The 17,984-nt window shown below is 41.3% G+C and overlaps 1 protein-coding gene across 1 annotated transcript in view; it reads right to left on the bottom strand.

Moving 5' to 3' along the window:
* Window positions 1-17,984, bottom strand: part of LOC126262659 (uncharacterized) — an 846,834-nt gene that overhangs the window by 776,375 nt on the left and 52,475 nt on the right. The gene's annotated exons all lie outside the window — the stretch shown is intronic.

Here is a 17,984-nt window from a genome sequence, read left to right on the forward strand (position 1 = left end):
CTGCATAACATAAAAAGCCACCTCTGGTACTACATTCATTAATATTCCCCCATTAGGAAGTTCACAAAAAATATTTGCTGCAGAAAAAGCTTAATATTTTTTTTCTAATAAATTTAAAAAGTATTGCTTAAAAACTATAAAACGGATAAAGTAGATTTTAGTACAATTGACTCTATTATCATCATGTAACACACAATAAAAATATTAAGGTTCTGCATCAAATAGTTTTTTCAGAAATGGGTCAAATACTTGCCTAAATTAACATGGGTTAGATAGGCAGGGTGTGGTCCCCTTAAGCGACGCTTGAGATGATGTAAAGACCGCCGTTACTGGACAGTGGACGGCTGAAAACGAGTGATTTGGAGTGAAGAACCACGCTATGCCATGTGACAATCCGACGTAATGATGTGGGTTTGGCGACTGCGTGGAGGAAGTTTTTCGCGGTTAGGGTGTCATCACCTTATTGCAGTTAAGAATACGCCAAGTAATGAAGGATAAGAACAGATTTTACACCATTGTGTACTGCCTACAGTACAGAAACATTTCGGAGACAACCATTGTATCAGCAATACGAAGCACCCTGTCATAAAGCAGTATCTGTGTGTTCCAGAAATGGACTGGCCTATCCAGAGTGTCGGTTTGACCGCAAAGGAACATCTTCGCGGTATGTTAGAACGCAGACAGCGTTCCAGATTCCAGCGCCGAACTTCACTACCTTCTCTGATTTCGGTTCTTGAGCGCGAATGAGCTGCCATGCCTCTACAGACATTGAGTCCCGCCATTGAAAGCGGCCCAAAAGAGTTGAAGACATCATAAGCATGAATGGTGGACACATCCCATATTAATGTATACTAATACTGCAGTTAAAACGGTCGAGACCACTTAGTATACCAAGTCTTACTTAAACACAACTGTTCTCATTTCAGTACAAAGAATGCCTGTCTAGCAGAGACTGCGTTAATGGTACAGACGTATGTGAAGTACTCTTCCTTTATGTTATTGCTATAATTGCCTCGCGGCTTGTATGATCAAGGTAGCACACTTGCGAAGTCCCTGTTGGATCCCGTTTCTCTATGTTTACCTAACCTTATGTCGCTAGGAAAAAAATGTCTTTTCTTCTACTGATTCCCTTTTAAGTTTCCCGTATTCATCTGTGCAAATATGCCATAGGTAGTTGTGCCTCCTTCGAATCTGGCTGAAAAGTGGTTATCTAATGTAGGCTATTTTAAATAATGGGCCCACTCAAAGATTACAGTTTAGACACTTAATTACACTTTGATGTTGGACAACAAGAGTTATGGCCAGATCGTATCTCATCCATCATAATTTATTCACAGATAAATGGTTAGACAGATACCACACTCAGATGATGTCCTATAATATGATTGTTCCACTGCAGTAACCTAACACTGAAATAATTATACACAATTATTATGAGTAGCAAATAAATCGTTAACACAGTCACCGAATAAAATTCTCATTCCATTGCCATTGAAATCTAACAGTCATATAATTACGAAAACGGTTTGCACAGCAAGTAACTGTTGAAAGTAGCACTGTTTATATTTCGACCCTACTGCCGCAGTTAGCAGAATACCAGTTCATAGTCAGTCATTAAAAACAGTCACTGAACAAACTCTGCCGACCAGAGTGGCCAAGCGGTTCTAGGCGCTTGAGTCTGGAACCGCGCGACCGCTACGGTCGCAGGTTCGAATCCTGCCTCGGGCATGGATGTATGTGATGTCCTTAGGTTAGTTAGGTTTAAGTAGTTCTAAGTTCTAGGGGACTGATGACCTGAGAAGTTAAGTCCCATAGCGCTCAGAGCCATTTGAACCATTTTTGAACAAACTCACGGACGCGAAATCTAGATAAAATTCGGCAAATTTTACGACTTGTGATTTGTGCTAGCTCGTCTGCGGGATATTTCCCCTTTTTGAAGGAGATAGATCTTGCACATTTCATAACCTTCCGCAGACTGACTAAAATGGCTTCCTAGGAGCCTCTTTCATAACATCACAATAATTAGAATTGAAGTTAGCTATTGTTGTTCGCTGGCTTTTCACAAATTACAGTTGGGGGTTTATATTTCTGATTAATTTTATAGTGGAGAGAGGTTCTTTTGAATGTGAACTTTAGGTATATTAATAATCTCTACTGAATTAAACCGTCTAGTTTCTCAAAATATGGTATTCTGTTCCAGTAACAATGTTTTAGCTATGAATGCTAGCTATTCCAGAATTAAATAAGTAAGAAAGCTGTTAACGTAATTTCAACATTACCTGTACAGCTACTACAGTCCTTTACATGGCTTTTTCGTCTGCTTCATCAGGAAATTAGCATGAGATGAAATGATCGAATGGCATTTACTGGCCGGGATATCCCCTTCGGTGTTCGGCCGCCGTATTGCAAGTCTTTTTAGTTGACGCCACTTCGGCGACTTGCGTGTCAGTGGTGATGGACACACAACACCCAGTCCCCTGCCGAGAATCGAACCCCGGCCCCCTTGCGTGGTAGGCGGTGACGCTACCGCTGCGCTTCGGAGGCGGACATTCATGTTTTACATGTGAATAATGATAACGAAATCTTAATTACTTGTTTTGAGATTAGCAAGGTTTTCAGGCTAACTAATTGACTCATTAACTGTGGCCGTGCGGTTAAAGGCGCTGCAGTCTGGAACCGCAAGACCGCTACGGTCGCAGGTTCGAATCCTGCCTCGGGCATGGCTGTTTGTGATGTCCTTAGGTTAGTTAGGTTTAACTAGTTCTAAGTTCTAGGGGACTAATGACCTCAGCAGTTGAGTCCCATAGTGCTCAGAGCCATTTTTTTTGACTCATTAACTCCTGATAGCTAAAGGGATGTAATAAATACTGAACTTGCGTTAGAAAAATCCTTTGTCGATGTCTGAGACTTTTAGACACTGTGCATGTGTCATACAAATAACACTGCGGAAGACATCCCCAAAAATATATAATTTTGGGGAAAGAATAACATAGCAGGAGCGAAGCATCCACCTACTTTGTTACACCGAGCATCTCTGTTGCCCTTTCGCATAGCCTGAACCGATCTGTTACGATCCTAGAAGCCCGTCTCCGAATTTCTTCTATGGCAGCATTCAAACGTGTTTGATAAGGATTTTACACCTTGTGAATTGTGTTTTAGAACTGGTCGCACTTTTATCTTCCACGCTATTCCCTTAACTCCTAGAATCTTCGCAACAAATACTGATTTCGATCCGTCCCTCCCTACGATTGATTTCACCTGCTATCGAGGGTATGAAAGTGCAACGAGGGCGCCTAACTCAGGCGTCACACTTTTTTAACGAGTGGACGCAATGGCAGTGCCCGGCTTAAAGCATTTTAAAGCCAGAGCATCATCAACGCTGTTCTTCCGCCAGTTTTCCGGGGAGACGTGTAAAGTCAAGGCGACCGACTTCCGGCGTCCTCGCGAACTTGCGCAGTCGTCTGAAGTTTGCGTTCCGCTTTGTCAGGCGGCACAGGGGTGAAGTGTCAAGTAAACAGCCAGAAGCGGGCCGTCCGCCAGAAGCTAGAGCACAGCACAGCACAGCACAGCACGGAGACGGAGACTCGAGAACACAGACTGTGACAGTAACCTCCGCACTGCACACAGGCATGCGTCATCAAGATAGCATTCTGCACAGAAAGAGAACAGCGTTTCCCTCGTTTAATATTTCGTTTACGTTAACGACTTAGCACGTAGCGTTAGTTGCAATAACAAAAAAATGGCTCTGAGCACTATGGGACTTAACATCTGTGGTCAGCAGTCCCCTAGAACTTAGAACTACTTAAACCTAACTAATCTAAGGACATCACACACATCCATGCCCGAGGCAGGATTCAAAGCTGCGACCGTACCGGTCACGTGGTTCCAGACTGTAGCGCCTAGAACCGCTCAGCCACTCCGGCCGGCTTGCAATCTCAGACTTATCACATATGACGAAGTCATCTATGAGTACGTCCAGTGTAGTAAAAATTTTAGTAAAATCCGTACAGGCCTTGAAAAAGAATAGCCTAGCGCGAAGGACTCGCGCTTAACTCCAAACGTAGAGAAACACATACACTGAGGCGAAAAAAAGTCGTGGGATAGCAGTACGCACACATACAGATGGCGGTAGTATTGCGCACTCAAAGTACACTGCTGGCCATTAAAATTGCTACACTAAGAAGAAATGCAGATGATAAATCGGTATTCATTGGACAAATATATTATACTAGAACTGACATGTGATTACATTTTCACGCAATTTGGGTACATAGATCCTGAGAAATCAGTACCCAGAACAACCACCTCTGGCCGTAATAACGGCATTGATACGCATGGGCATTGAGTCAAACAGAGCTTGGATGGCGTGTACAGGTACAGCTGCCCATGCAGCTTCAACACGATACCACAGTTCATCAAGAGTAGTGACAGGCGTATTGTGACGAGCCAGTTGCTCGACCACCATTGGCCAGACGTTTTCAATTGGTGAGAGACCTGGAGAATGTGCTGGCCAGGACAGCAGTCGAACATTTTCTGTATCCAGAAAGGCCCGTACATGACCTGCAACATGCGGCCGTGCATTATCCTGCTAAAATGTAGGGTTTCGCAGGGGTCGAATGAAGGGTAGAACCACGGGCCGTAACACTTCTGAAATGTAACGTCCACTATTCAAAGTGCCGTCAGCGCGAACAAGGGGTGACCGAGACTTGTAACCAATGGCACCCCATACCATCACACCGGATGATACGCCAGCATGCCGATGACGAATACACGCTTCAAATGTGCGTTCACCGCGATGTCGCCAAACACGGATGCGACATCATAATGCTGTAAACAGAACCTGGATTCATCCGAAAAAATGACGTTTTGCCATTCGTGCATCCAGGTTCGTCGTTGAGTACACCATCGAAGGCGCTCCTGTCTGTGATGCAGCGTCAAGGGTAATCGCAGCCATGGTCTCCGAGCTGATAGTCCATGCTGCTGCAAACGTCGTCGAACTGTTCGTGCACAAGGTTGTTGTCTTGCAAGCGTCCCCGTCTGTGACTCAGGGATCGCGACGTGGCTGCACGGTCCGTTACAGCCATGCGGATAAGATGCCTGTCATCTGGACTGCTAGTGATACGAGGCCGTTGGGATCCAGCATGGCGTTCCGTATTACCCTCCTGAACCCACCGATGGTACGCATTTCTCCTCCTTACACGAGGCATCGCAACAACGTTTCACCAGGCAACGCATGTCAACTGCTGTTTGTGCATGGGAAATCGGTTGTAGGTGTCGCCACCGGCGCCAACCTTGTGTGAACGCTCTGAAAAGCTAATCATTTGCATATCACAGCATCTTCTTCCTGTCGGTTAAATTTCGCTTCTGTAGCACGTCATCTTCGTGGTGTAGCAATTTTAATGGCCAGTAGTGTATAAAACGGCAGTACGTTGGCGGAGCTCTCATTTGTCCTCAAGTGATTCATGTGAAAAGGTGTCCGAAATGATTATGGACGCACAACGGAAACTGACAGATTTCGGACGCGGAATGGTAGTTGCAGCTAGACGCATGGGATATTCCAGTCTGGAAATCGTTTGCTAATTCAATATACCGAGATCCACAGTGTCAAGAGTATGACGTGAATACCAAATTTCAGGTATTACCTCTCACCGCGGACAAAGCAGTGTCTGACGGCATTCACTTAACTACCGAGAGCACCGGCGTTGGCGAAGCATTGTCAGTGCTAACAGACAAGCAACACAGAGTGAAATAATCGCAGAAATCGAGTGGGACGTACGACGAACGTATCCGTTAGGTTAGTACAGTTGAATCTGGCGTTAGTGGGCTATGGCAACAGAAGAGCGACGCGAGCCCGTTTGCTAACAGTACAGCATCGCCTGCAGCGCCTCCCCTGCGCTCGTGACCATGTAGGGTGGGCCCTAAATGACTCGAAAACCGTGGCATGGTCACGTGAGTTGCGATTTCAGTTGGTAAGAGCTGATGGTACGGTTCGGGTGAGGCGTAGATTCCAAGAAGCTGTGGACCCTGGTTGTCAACAAGGTACTGCGCAAGCTGGTGGTGGCTCTATGATGGTGTGGGTCCTCTGGTCCATCTGAACCGATCACTGACTTGGAGACCATTCACGGACTTCTTGTTCCAAAACAACAATGGAATATTTATGGGCCACAATGCGCCATGTCATCGCGCCAAAATTGTACGTGATTGGTTTGACCATTCTGGACAATTCGAGCGAACGATTTCGCCACCCAGATTGCCCGACATGTATCCCATCGAACGTTTATGGGACATAATCGAGAGCTCAGTTCGTGCACAAAATTCTACACCGGCAGCAGTTTCGTAATTATGGCCGGCTATATAGGCAGCATGAATGAATATTTCTGCAGGGGACTTCCGACGATTTGTTGAGTCCGTGCCAAGTCGAGTTTCTGCTCTGTGCTGGGCAAAAGGAGGTACGTCATGACTTTTGTCACCTCAGCGTAAGTATGTAGTATAAGCACTCTGATGACACGATGAACGACTCACACTTAGAGTCAGTGAAATCACAGAAATACGTGAGAAAAGCAGTATGTGCAGGTATGAAGTTTAAATTTCACGTTGGATGCTTTGGACGTATAGCGACTGACAAGCATCGATCCATAGATAGGATACTGGGAGGTTCTTCATAAACCAAGATGAAAATGTCGTTTTACGCTAAGAACATTGCGCAACAAGAGTGGCGTATTGTCGTATGAGAGTACACATTCGGGAGTGCCGCAGAGGCAGATTTGCTGCAATACGGATAACAGGTGCATCACGATGTGGGAGTAAAGTGGCGCAGCAACTGTAATCCCACTTCCAAGTTGAAGAACCAGAAATAGTACGATTCTTGTGAGCAAAACGTCTAAATTTCACTCAGGTTCACGGTGAAATTCTGGCGGTATATCGACCAAATGCGAAGTCGCTTCCAGCCATAGTGAAATGTTGCCAAGAATTTGACAAAAGTCACACAGATGTGGGTGACGCTGATCCGTCATATAGTCCAAATCTTGCACCAAACGATTCTCATCTTTTCGGTAATGTGAAAGAACTTCTGGGGAGAAAAGGGGTTTTCTAATGACGAAAATGTTCACACAATCTTTCTCGTGACCAGGGAACGGATATCTATCGACAATGAACTGAACGATTTGTAGCACGTTCCAACTGTTCTTTACAGAGACTTGGTGATTATATCGAAAACATAGCGTCAAGTATCTGCCTCACTCTGAAATGTGGTACAGCATTCCACATAAGTTACTTGGCCTGCCATAACACTGTGTAAAGTACTTTTGGAAGTGACCTAAAATACTCGTAGTCTATACTGGAATGCGACTCAGTAGAGTGAAATTCGTTTCATTGGGATACAAAGAATGAAAGCCGTAATAGTAACTGGCTCGTTGAACGCGCAGGGAACTGAAACGAGATGCTGCTAAGCCTGAACTGTAAGACATTTTCACAATGACAACTAAGACCTCGCGAAAATCTACATAAAAACACATGATCTGTCTTTCCGCACGGAAATGTAAGATTATTCTTCACTCTACAACGTATCACAGCAACCAAGACCATGAAGTAACGGCTTGCACTGTCATATAAACACTCGTTCCGCCCACTTGCTATCCGTCACTAGAACGAGAAGAAGGCTTACGGATTATATAAAGAACCCAGTGCTACTGCTTTACAGAGATTATGCAAAGTGTAGACATAAATGTAGGTACGGGGCAGGAAGCGATAAACTCATCTTAACACATTTTAGTTCTTTCATTTTTATCGACGTGTGCCAAGTAAAGTTGAACTGGAAGTTATTGCGGAAAGTAAACAGCATTCTTTCACCTAGTCACTCAGGTAAGTTTCTCCGTTTATGCGCATCCACCTGTGGGTACTTCCTTATTTATTCCTTATTGCATGCCGTTAATATCTCAAAGGATGTCTGCTTCCAGGATATCTCCCCCTAGTACGTTCAGGACGGTTATTTTTTGAGGAAAACTGTTTTCGCGCGCATTTGTTCACTTCACTGTGATACTGGTAGCGCCAACATATGACAAGGAACAATCAAATGCATTTACTGTTTTCTGAGAGCAGAACCTTTCATTGTCGAATTATTTGTTTTCTTACCCTGAATGTATTTTTGTTCCGGCGTCACAACTACGAGAAAATGCGTAATTTTCTCACCAGACGCGTTTCGCTTTATTGAAGTAAAGTATCATCAGTGGTCTGTAGTTAAAGATATTTAAATCTGATTTACTTTTAAGACCGAAAAACAGCTCGTTAACAATTTGTTGTTTTTTTTTTTTTTTACTTACGGTAATTTTTGCTTTGTTTTTCGCCTCCATCAGGAGATGCCGTCTGCTAGCACGTCTTTTGTTTCTTTCTTTATTAGATACTCTTACCTGTGGCCTAGTTTATCGCTGCTTTGCAGAACTACGCAGTTTTTACATTTTACACGGGACACTTTTTCGTATGACACTGTATACTGTTTATTTGTATACTTCTAAGTGTGTATTACGTTTTGTAGCGTTGCGAACATTGCCATTGGTTTGTTTTTGACCTTTACTTTGTTTCCTTTTGTCTGCAGTTAATTACATGTGTATTATTCTATTCAATTAAGTTACTTTGCATTTATGTACTGTCTAAGAGTAATGAAGGAATAGTGATGGAGTTTATTTGTGAATAGGTGGGGTGGCGGAGAAGCAAAGATGAGTGGACGTAAGTGAATAGTAGAGTGAGTTGGAGGAAAACGTGAGGAGCAAGAAGTGAAATGAAATGGAGGGGGGGGGGGGTCGAGTGGGAGAGGGTGAAGAATAGAAAAGCTTCTTTTCTTTTTGAAGTGATTTCTCCAATTATTTTACATAGTGCCTGATTTCCAGTATTTATTTTGTGATTGAGAACTGTTTATTTTGTGTTAATGCTTTGTGTATGTGGACATTTTCTGTTTTATAATGGACAGCTCTTTTTAGTAATCAAAGTGTTTAGGGGGATCCTGTTCAGTATGTTTAACATGCTTGTGGCCTGTTTCTGATTCTGCAGGTAATTTGAGGTCCCATTTAAGATTGTGTCACCTGTTGTGGGTTTTCTGTATATGTTAAATCTGTGTTTGTGACCGACTTTTCTTATGGTTATGTCTAGAAAGATGAGTGTGTTTTCTTGTTATTCTTCTACTATAAACTTATGTTTTTGTGTACAGTATTTATGTCTTTGTGTAGTTGCTTATATTTTATTTTTAGGTTCATCTACCGTGCTTATTATGTCATCTATGTACCTGTGCCAGTAGATGATGTTGTAACCTTCCTTTGTTATTATGTCTTCAGATATTAATTTTTCTATACGATTCATGAAAATTTTGGCTAATGTTCCTGAAATAGGTGAATCCACAGGAAAATCTTCTTCTCGCCTTTAGTAACCCTGACTGAATTCAAGATAATTTTGTTGTGTTATTAACTGTAACAATTTTATTGTTTCATGAGTGTTCATGAGGTAGCTGGTTGTGTTTTTTTTCAGTTTATTTTCAGTAAATTTTATGATTTCATTAACAGGGATGCAACTGTACATACTTTCTACATCAGAGGAGAGAAGCGTTGCTGTGCAAAGGAATTTTTTATGTTCTTCTAGCTGAGAGGTATTTCTTACCGTTCTATCATTTTTCAGGTTTATAATTCTGGCTGTGCTGTGACTGTATTTGTTTTGGTAGTAGGGAAGCTGCTCTTAAGTTAACTACTGGATGGACAGGGATAATTTCTTTATGGAACTTTGGTTAGCATCTCATGTTGGGGGCTCGAAGCTTTTTTGTACATGTCTATTTCTCTCTGTCTGTAAGTAATTAGGAAATGGGTAAAGCGTTCCGTGGAGAAAACAAACAAAAAAGTAATGAACTGAAATTGCCGCCTAGTGAGGTGGCGCAGTGGTTAGTACACTGGACTCGCATTCGGGAGGACGACGGTTCAAACCCGCGTACGGCCGTCCTGATTTAGGTTTCCCGTGATTTCCCTAAATCGCTTCAGGCAAATTCCGGCATGGTTCCTTTGACTGGGCACGACCGATTTGGAACCGATGACCTCGCTGTTTGGTCCACTCCCCAACCTTACTGCACCAGCAGTGTTGACGATCGCGTTTCCACCAGTTTTCGTCATTCCAATTAGATTTTTAAGGATAAGTTTGTCGGAGCCGAAACTACTCGCGGCATTTTACTGTAGTATGCCATTTAAATTGTGAAGTTTGTACAAGCAAATCATCTAACGCGCTAATAATAAAGCAATTTTTCCTCGCTTTTTACGCGGATGGAAAAGGACATTGTGTGGCTTATATTATTTGGGGAGTACATATGCGTAGCTAGGTGTTCGTATTTCAATCTGGGGAAACAGAAAAGTTATTTCCAAAGATCACAGTTGTACATGCATCTTCATCAGTGGCGTGCTGAATGACAGTATGAACGTAGTGTTGGATTTATAACTGCTCGTTACTTTGTCACCACAAATTAAAAGGAATGACAATCAAAACAACACACCGTAAATAAAAAATTTAAATATTTGTTCTGTAAGTAAAAAGTGCATTTTCTTGCTGCAATGTATTTTATTCCTCTCAAACGCAATTTTCCTTTTACTTTAAGGCATCTTCAATGGGATGTAGAATGATACATTTTTGTTTTGATAATTGATATTTGTAAATTATAAAAAAATCACGTTTCGTTTTTTTGCGTAAGTAAGTGATTACTTGCAGTTCGCGTTTTTGGTTGGCATCTGCGTTTACTGTCATCTGACCAGATGAGAGGAAACGCAGATGCCAAGCAAAAACGCGAAGAACTGTAAGAAATCACTTATTTACGTAAAAAACGAGACGTGAACTGTAGAAAAGTCGATACCAAAACAAAAATGTATCATTTTAGATCCCACTGAAGATGCCTTAAAGTAAAAGAAGAAACGCGTCTGGGAGATATAAATACGTTGCAGCAAGAAAAGTTGGATTTTATTTACTATCAAATATTACAGTGCTTGTTGCGGATAATGGCCACGCAAAAAAAAGCTCAAAAACTTAAAGTTTACAAACTCCCTATGTTAGTTTTTTTATAAATGTTTTGAACAGTGTAATAATAATCCCTGTCAGTCAGTAAATACTGGTTAATAGAAAAAAGAAATGATGTGGAATTTTTTGACGGCACCTGAACCCTTCTCTCGTGTTCACTGCCTTCTCTTCCGATAACATGAGACTATGGTCGTCGTGATGGGGGTCAGGCCAGCCGATATCTACACTCTCTCGATCTAAATTGGTCACCTGACGTACTTCCCGGCCTTTCAAAATATTGGCGACTCTCTTTTGTATTTGGGATGGACCTAGAAGAATGGACGGCGCCGTTGTCCCTTCACGTCAAGCGCCCGTCTCTAAACACTCGTGTCACTTTTGCACGTGGTTTCGCTAATGACTGAGATAGGGAGAAATCCCCGGGTTGGTGCCACGTCAGAGCCCTTGTCCATTTGCAGCCTGTCAGCCCAACTACGTCAACACCTGCTGTTTGCCCACGTCCCTTCCCTCGTCCTCGGCAGTCGTTGTTCCACCGAACGCGTATATGCCTGCAAGTGTGGCTCGTGCTCTGCCGGAAGTACTCAGTATTTCTACCTCAACCATCAGCGCGATGTGAGCAGAGAGCTTTTGAAAAGTCCCTTCACGTTTGGATCTCGACACACTAAACGACTCGGTCGCTGTTTGTATTTATGGACGATAATTGCATCCTCCAGTGATTGAGTGTGAATGTGTACATAAACTTTCGCTTTATCTCGTGCGGCAACAAGACTCCTCATAACAGTCCGACTTGACAACATTTATCAATACACTGGTACTTATCATTCGTGGATCCAAAACTGTCTGCTGCTGAAAGTAAGAGGTATGCAATTTATTTTATGAAAACTTTGCACAATCACAACCCTTGTATTTTTTCTTCTGTTCCTTCTTTTTCCCCAAGTGTATAGGGTTTAAACAACTGTTAATGTCATGCATAATCAAACAGTCTCCAAGGTCTATTTTTTATTAGAAATGTTTGAAGAATGGAAATCTGAAACTCTCTCTCCACTAGTGTTTACTTATGAAACACTTCTAGGCTACCAGTCTGTGCGTAAACACTAGCTCATCGTATCCAAAACGCACAGCAGTCCATCATTCATAGTGTCTTATTTCCACCCATAATGTAACATCCTTCTAACAATGTAGGCTGGAAGAAAACTTTGACATAGTAAACACATTTTACTCGTAACGTAACGGCTTAAGACATCTCTTAGCGTTTTCCCGGCGGCTGCCTTCTCCATTATTCTGCGAGATGAGGTACCACATGGGATGAATTCTTTTTTGTTGCGGCGAGAAGTAAATTTATCACCAGTCTTCTTATATCATTAATTGCACGGGTTCTTCTATTTAGTATACGTATTACAAAGGTAGCTCCGAACAGCTGTTGCACATTAGCTATAAAATCTAGGTAGCATAGGGCAACGTCTTTCACTTTCGAGTCTGGTAGCGTTATTTCAGCAACAAAATGCTTGTGCTTCGATAATATCTAACAGTAATAATATTCTATTGGTTAAAAAAAACACTTTTAAGGTCATTACCGTTTACATATCGTTACTGCTTCATTCTAAAAATTATCTCAACAATTATAGCTATTGATGGCTTTAACAGATAATGTCACCGGTTGAAGGGAATAACACGTTGTAGCTACAGACTGATCTTTATAGAGTAGACCGAGGCTTAAGTTTGCTTGGATAGTTAGTATTCTTTTCTACGCTGCGTATTCCACAATTAAAACTACAACCCGTACACTGCGTATTCAATAATTACAATTACAACCCTGGTGAAAACCTCTTTTTTCGATTGTGGTCTGAAATTTTCTGTTTTCGATATATTACAAGGCCGTAACAGCAACATCAACATCCTGGTAGCTTGTGGGCTTTCGTTTTAACGTTTTCATAACGGTGGTGATCAACTGGGGGTGTCTTCATATTTGTATCTGTTCCAGGTTAATGACACCATAGCTCTGTCGGTATGGAATCGCGTTGTTTACTAACTTTGAAGGCCTCAAAGGACAAACAGAGCTTCAGTCTCGACGGGTGCAGGTCAAATGCAGGATGATTGTAGACCTAGTTCTCATATTTGTATCTGTTCCAGGTTAGTGACACCATAGGTCTGTCGGTATGGAATCGCGTTGTTTACTAACTTTGAAGGCCTTAAAGGACAAACAGAGCTTCAGTCTCAATGGGTGCAGGTCAAATGCAGGATGATGGTAGACCTAGGAACCAACAGTATTATAGTTACAAACTGTCGTAGCTATGTCATCGTTAACATTACACGCGTTACATTTTCCAAGTAGACGAACCCGTCAGCACAAAATATCTGTCAACTTAAGTACTTAGCTAGGGGGACGCTGCATTACTAGTTCTAACAGCAGCAGCCGTCCTTTCCTTCCTTAAATATTTCTGAAAAGCTGTCACGAATGATTCGTCTAAGTTCCCTAAAGACGTGCTTGTCGTATGACGAAATTTGGTCGCTTGTAACTGCTGCTCTTGTTTCAAGCGTCTCCTGTGGTTCAAAACTGGAACTTGTTTTACTAAGCAAAATTACAACTGATCCACCAGCTGGCAACGATCATCAATTTACCCTGCACTTCATCAGTTTTGTTCATCTTGTGTCACAATAGTGTAACAAAAAATGGTTTCAGTTTGCGAAACATGCTCTACGTTTGTGTTTCACAAGTATCATCATAAGCGACTTGCAACGATTTTCTTTAACGAAAAATACTTTTTTTGTTTTACTTAGTATGAGCGTCTTATAAGTCAGAACAATTGTACGATTGCAGCGGAATTAATTGTATAATGCTTACCAATTCAATTATTTAATTTCTTGTGTGCAGAACTGACATTGCTCCAACTTTTCTATCACAAACACGTTTTTCTTAAATGCTACTCAATGTGTAGCAACAGCATTAGCATATAACATCAATATGTTCGAAAGTTGCTTTGTTCTTAATCGAAAGTTGCAGTAAATGTTTATTGGCTGGCGTATTCATGTTTTCGTTTTGTTTCCTACTTTTAATCTCTTACTACAGACTGTGGTTTTGCTGTGTGCCGTTCGAAAGGGATGACTGGAAAGACAACACATAGAAGGAACCAAAAATTATGTACAACAGTGTTTGTCCCGTCGATAACAAGCTCTTTAGAATGGGTTTGTTTGTAAAAAAAAACTTTTTCTGGTACGAGGCACGATTCTTTTTATTTATCTTTTGCACCTATCGTTGTGGGATATGATTCGCATTTTAGAGTCCGGTTTTCAATTATTATGCCACTTACTCCTGATGTTTTCGACATGAGAGTTGCTGCATTTTTCTGGCCCCTTCAGTGTAATGTATAAACACACGAAAGTCAGTAATTAATGATCTAGCTTAATACAGAGTTAATGACTATTTTTTTAAAAAAAATAGTTCTACCTAACGGTTTTTTGTAGCCCACATCTGAAGAAACTCGCATATTTAAACGTTGAAAACAGCAAGCGCCCAGAAACAAAACAGTAACAATGAATTTTTACTAACATTCAACACAGGTAACCATGGAGATAACGCTATAGATGGTCTACAGAGTATGCTAGACTGTCTTCTTTAACGTGGTATTTTTCTTAACTACCTGGATCATTATTTATTTATATGAATTAACAAATGTACTAATTTCTACATATCATTATTTCTTTATTATTTAGGGAAACTATGGAAGCATCTGAGGAATTCACTTTACAGTTTTTCCTTTAATATTTTGTCCTTATTTTTTTTATGTGCGTATACCTCGATCTTTTCCAACAAAATGGTTCAAATGGCTCTGAGCACTATGGGACTCAACTGCTGAGGTCATTAGTCCCCTAGAACTTAGAACTAGTTAAACCTAACTAACCTAAGGACATCACAAACATCCATGCCCGAGGCAGGATTCGAACCTGCGACCGTAGCGGTCTTGCGGTTCCAGACTGCAGCGCCTTTAACCGCACGGCCACTTCGGCCGGCCTTTTCCAACAGATCTATTTTATGATCTTTACTTAGTCTTTGGAGTACTTCGACATTTTGCTCTATATTTCCACCTGGGTGTCCTATATCGTGTACGTCTGTAGCTGTTGCTGATATTGCGACTATTGTGTGTGTTGACCTTAGTTTTTCCTGTATACCTGACCCAGGAAATCTTGGCGTGTTTGTACTAGGCAGTAAATGGACCATTAGTGTCATGTTGTTATGTATATCCAGTAATTTGAAAATGGGTCATTATTACAACTTACATTATGTAATTTATTACGTGTTGAAAATGGGTCATTATTACAACTTACATTATGTAATTTATTACGTGTTGAAAATCCAATGTTTACCTGTTGTTGTGAAGATAACTGTAATCTTTTGTGATATAGATATCGTCTGTTCTGAAAGAACACACCATGTTGATCTTGTAGCCACTATGAATCAAGGCACAAATGAACGAAAAACAGCCACCGCCAGTGGGCAGTGATTTTTACCACTGAGACGTGCTAGTATAGTTTGTGCGATTGTGGTGACCTCTCTGTCCAGATGGCTGTGAGTGGTCAGCATATCTGTCTAGTAAGCAAGAGACCCAGGTTCAAAACGTGGTCCGGCACAAATTTTCAATTTGCTCCATAGACATAAATCAATGCTCACTGGCAGCGAATGTCCTTAATTTCCTTGTGTTCTGATTTCTTTTGTTTGTCTACTACTAAATCAACCATTGGAGGAGTGTTGTCACTGGCGACTGCAATCTGTTTCATAATGTTTACTTCCTGTTGCATACTTCATTGGTTAAGAGGTGTTTTATTTGCCTTATGTATCACTGAGCTATAAATTGCTTGTTTATGATTATTTAGGTGATATGCTGTTGCAGGGATTGTGGTGTTGGTCATTACAATTTTTCCTATAAATTTTGGGAGTGTGTGTATCGCTGTGTCTTGTGATATTTATTCGCCGGTAAGTGATGTTTTTGTCTTGTTCACGTTCCACTCTAAGTGTAATTTTCTGGTGTGAACTAGTGAAACAATTTCAAATGTCCACTATGTCTTTAGTCGCACTTTTACTAGCAGTAGTGTATCATCTACATGTCTCCTACAAAATACAACTTTCTTTAGGCAAGGTTCTTCGTCGTTAAGCAATTTTGGTTTCAAATGATTTATGTATACATCAGCTATGGAATCAGATATGCACGATCCGATTACTAGGCCAGCTGGCTGCTTATAAAGGTTTCCGTTAAATGTAAAATAGTTGTAACGTAGGGTTTAGCTGGATGAATTCCACGAATTAAACAATCCCGGTGTGTGCAAACTTTTTATCTTCCATAAGGTTGGTTTGGATTACTGCTACAATTGCTTGTATAGGTATGTTTGAGTAAAGGGTGGCAGTGTCAAGTCATAGAAAGTCAGTATCTTGAGGGAGTTTTGTGCCTTGTACTTCTTCAGCCTCTGCATTACTGTTTTTTGCACTATGTGGTTTCATATGTATAGTGTTTGATCAATATTTTATTCGGTGAAAAGGAAACCATTCCACAAACTCATCGTGTAAAAGAAAAATGAAAAGAAAATCGTGACTAATAGCAGGAAACGTTATTTCATAAACAAACCACTGGTTTTTCTAGTTGCGGGTTTTCATAAACCATTTCTAATGGAAAATTCAATAAGGTATTCAGAGACGGAACAGGAGCCTGAAGAGTACAAGAATCGGAAAGTTAATCACGTGTGTCCATTTTTAAGGAATCGTGTTAATATTTGCTTCATTGCTTTTAGGGGAATACACAAATTCTAATTCAGTACGAGATGGCGGGGAATGGAATTCTCGTCCACCAAATTAGAGGAAACGAATTTGGCTGCTCCGCCCCTTTACTGGTACAGTGAAGGGAAGCGCGGGTGCGTGACTTTTCTCTTTTTGAGATCAATTCAGCAATAATTCATCGTTCAGATACACGAGATCGATTATCATGTTGTTCTCTTTTTTATCTTATGAATTTGAAGATATTCTTAGATTATGGAAAGGTAGATATGAACACGGTTTCTTTTAATAATTTGACCGCTTATCTAATGTTTCAGAATCAAGTATCACAGAATTGTCGTACATCGCTTAAAGTAACTCACTAATAGGTACCTTTGAAATGGGTACGTACGTTTCTGTTCAATTTGAGCTTGTTCTTCGTGTCTGTTGTCCTCATCGCCGGAGGAGCATATGAAATCTAATCGTCCTTCCTTTTACGAAGATCCAAATAGACTCTGGTAATAATGATTTTTGTTGTTTGCCTTCCGAAGGGATCTAGAAGGGTAAATGATGATGCAGTTCTTGCTTATTTGGACCACATGTGGTTTTGTGTTTGAGAATGTGTTTAAATAGTTGTTGAGTGTACTGCGTCATTTATTTAGGCTTAGTATTTCCTAACTTATGAACTAATTTGTGGCTACATGTCATTGGAGACAGTTTCCGCTGCTTTGTGAATTAAATAAAAGAGGGAAGTACATGCTGAGAAATCGTGAAAAAGACACTTTATTAATGAATCAGCTATACACAAGAGTGCGAAAATATATATACACAAAAAAAAGTTTTGCATCACTCCGGTTCCCAGAACTCGGGAAGATAGACGTTGACTGTGGATGTTGTATCACGGACACAGTCTCTTTGACTGTTCATAGATGTCACTAAACCTACCCAAACATGTAAACAACAATGCATGAGCAGCGCCTATTAGACGTAGGGGGTCCGACAGCCGGTCAGTGTCAGTCACTCCACCAGGAAGGAGGTACACGGCTCGTGTTGTCTGTAGTTCAACCATGCCTAGACGCTCAATACCGCGGTGCGATCGCGTCCGCAGTCTTACTTTGTGCCAGGACAGGCTCTCAACAAAGGAAGTGACCAGGTGTCTCGGAGTGAACTAAAGCAATGTTTTTCAAACATTGAGGAGATGCAGAGAGACAGGAAC

This window comes from Schistocerca nitens, chromosome 6 (assembly GCF_023898315.1).
Source record: "Schistocerca nitens isolate TAMUIC-IGC-003100 chromosome 6, iqSchNite1.1, whole genome shotgun sequence".
Lineage (NCBI taxonomy): Eukaryota > Metazoa > Arthropoda > Insecta > Orthoptera > Acrididae > Schistocerca > Schistocerca nitens.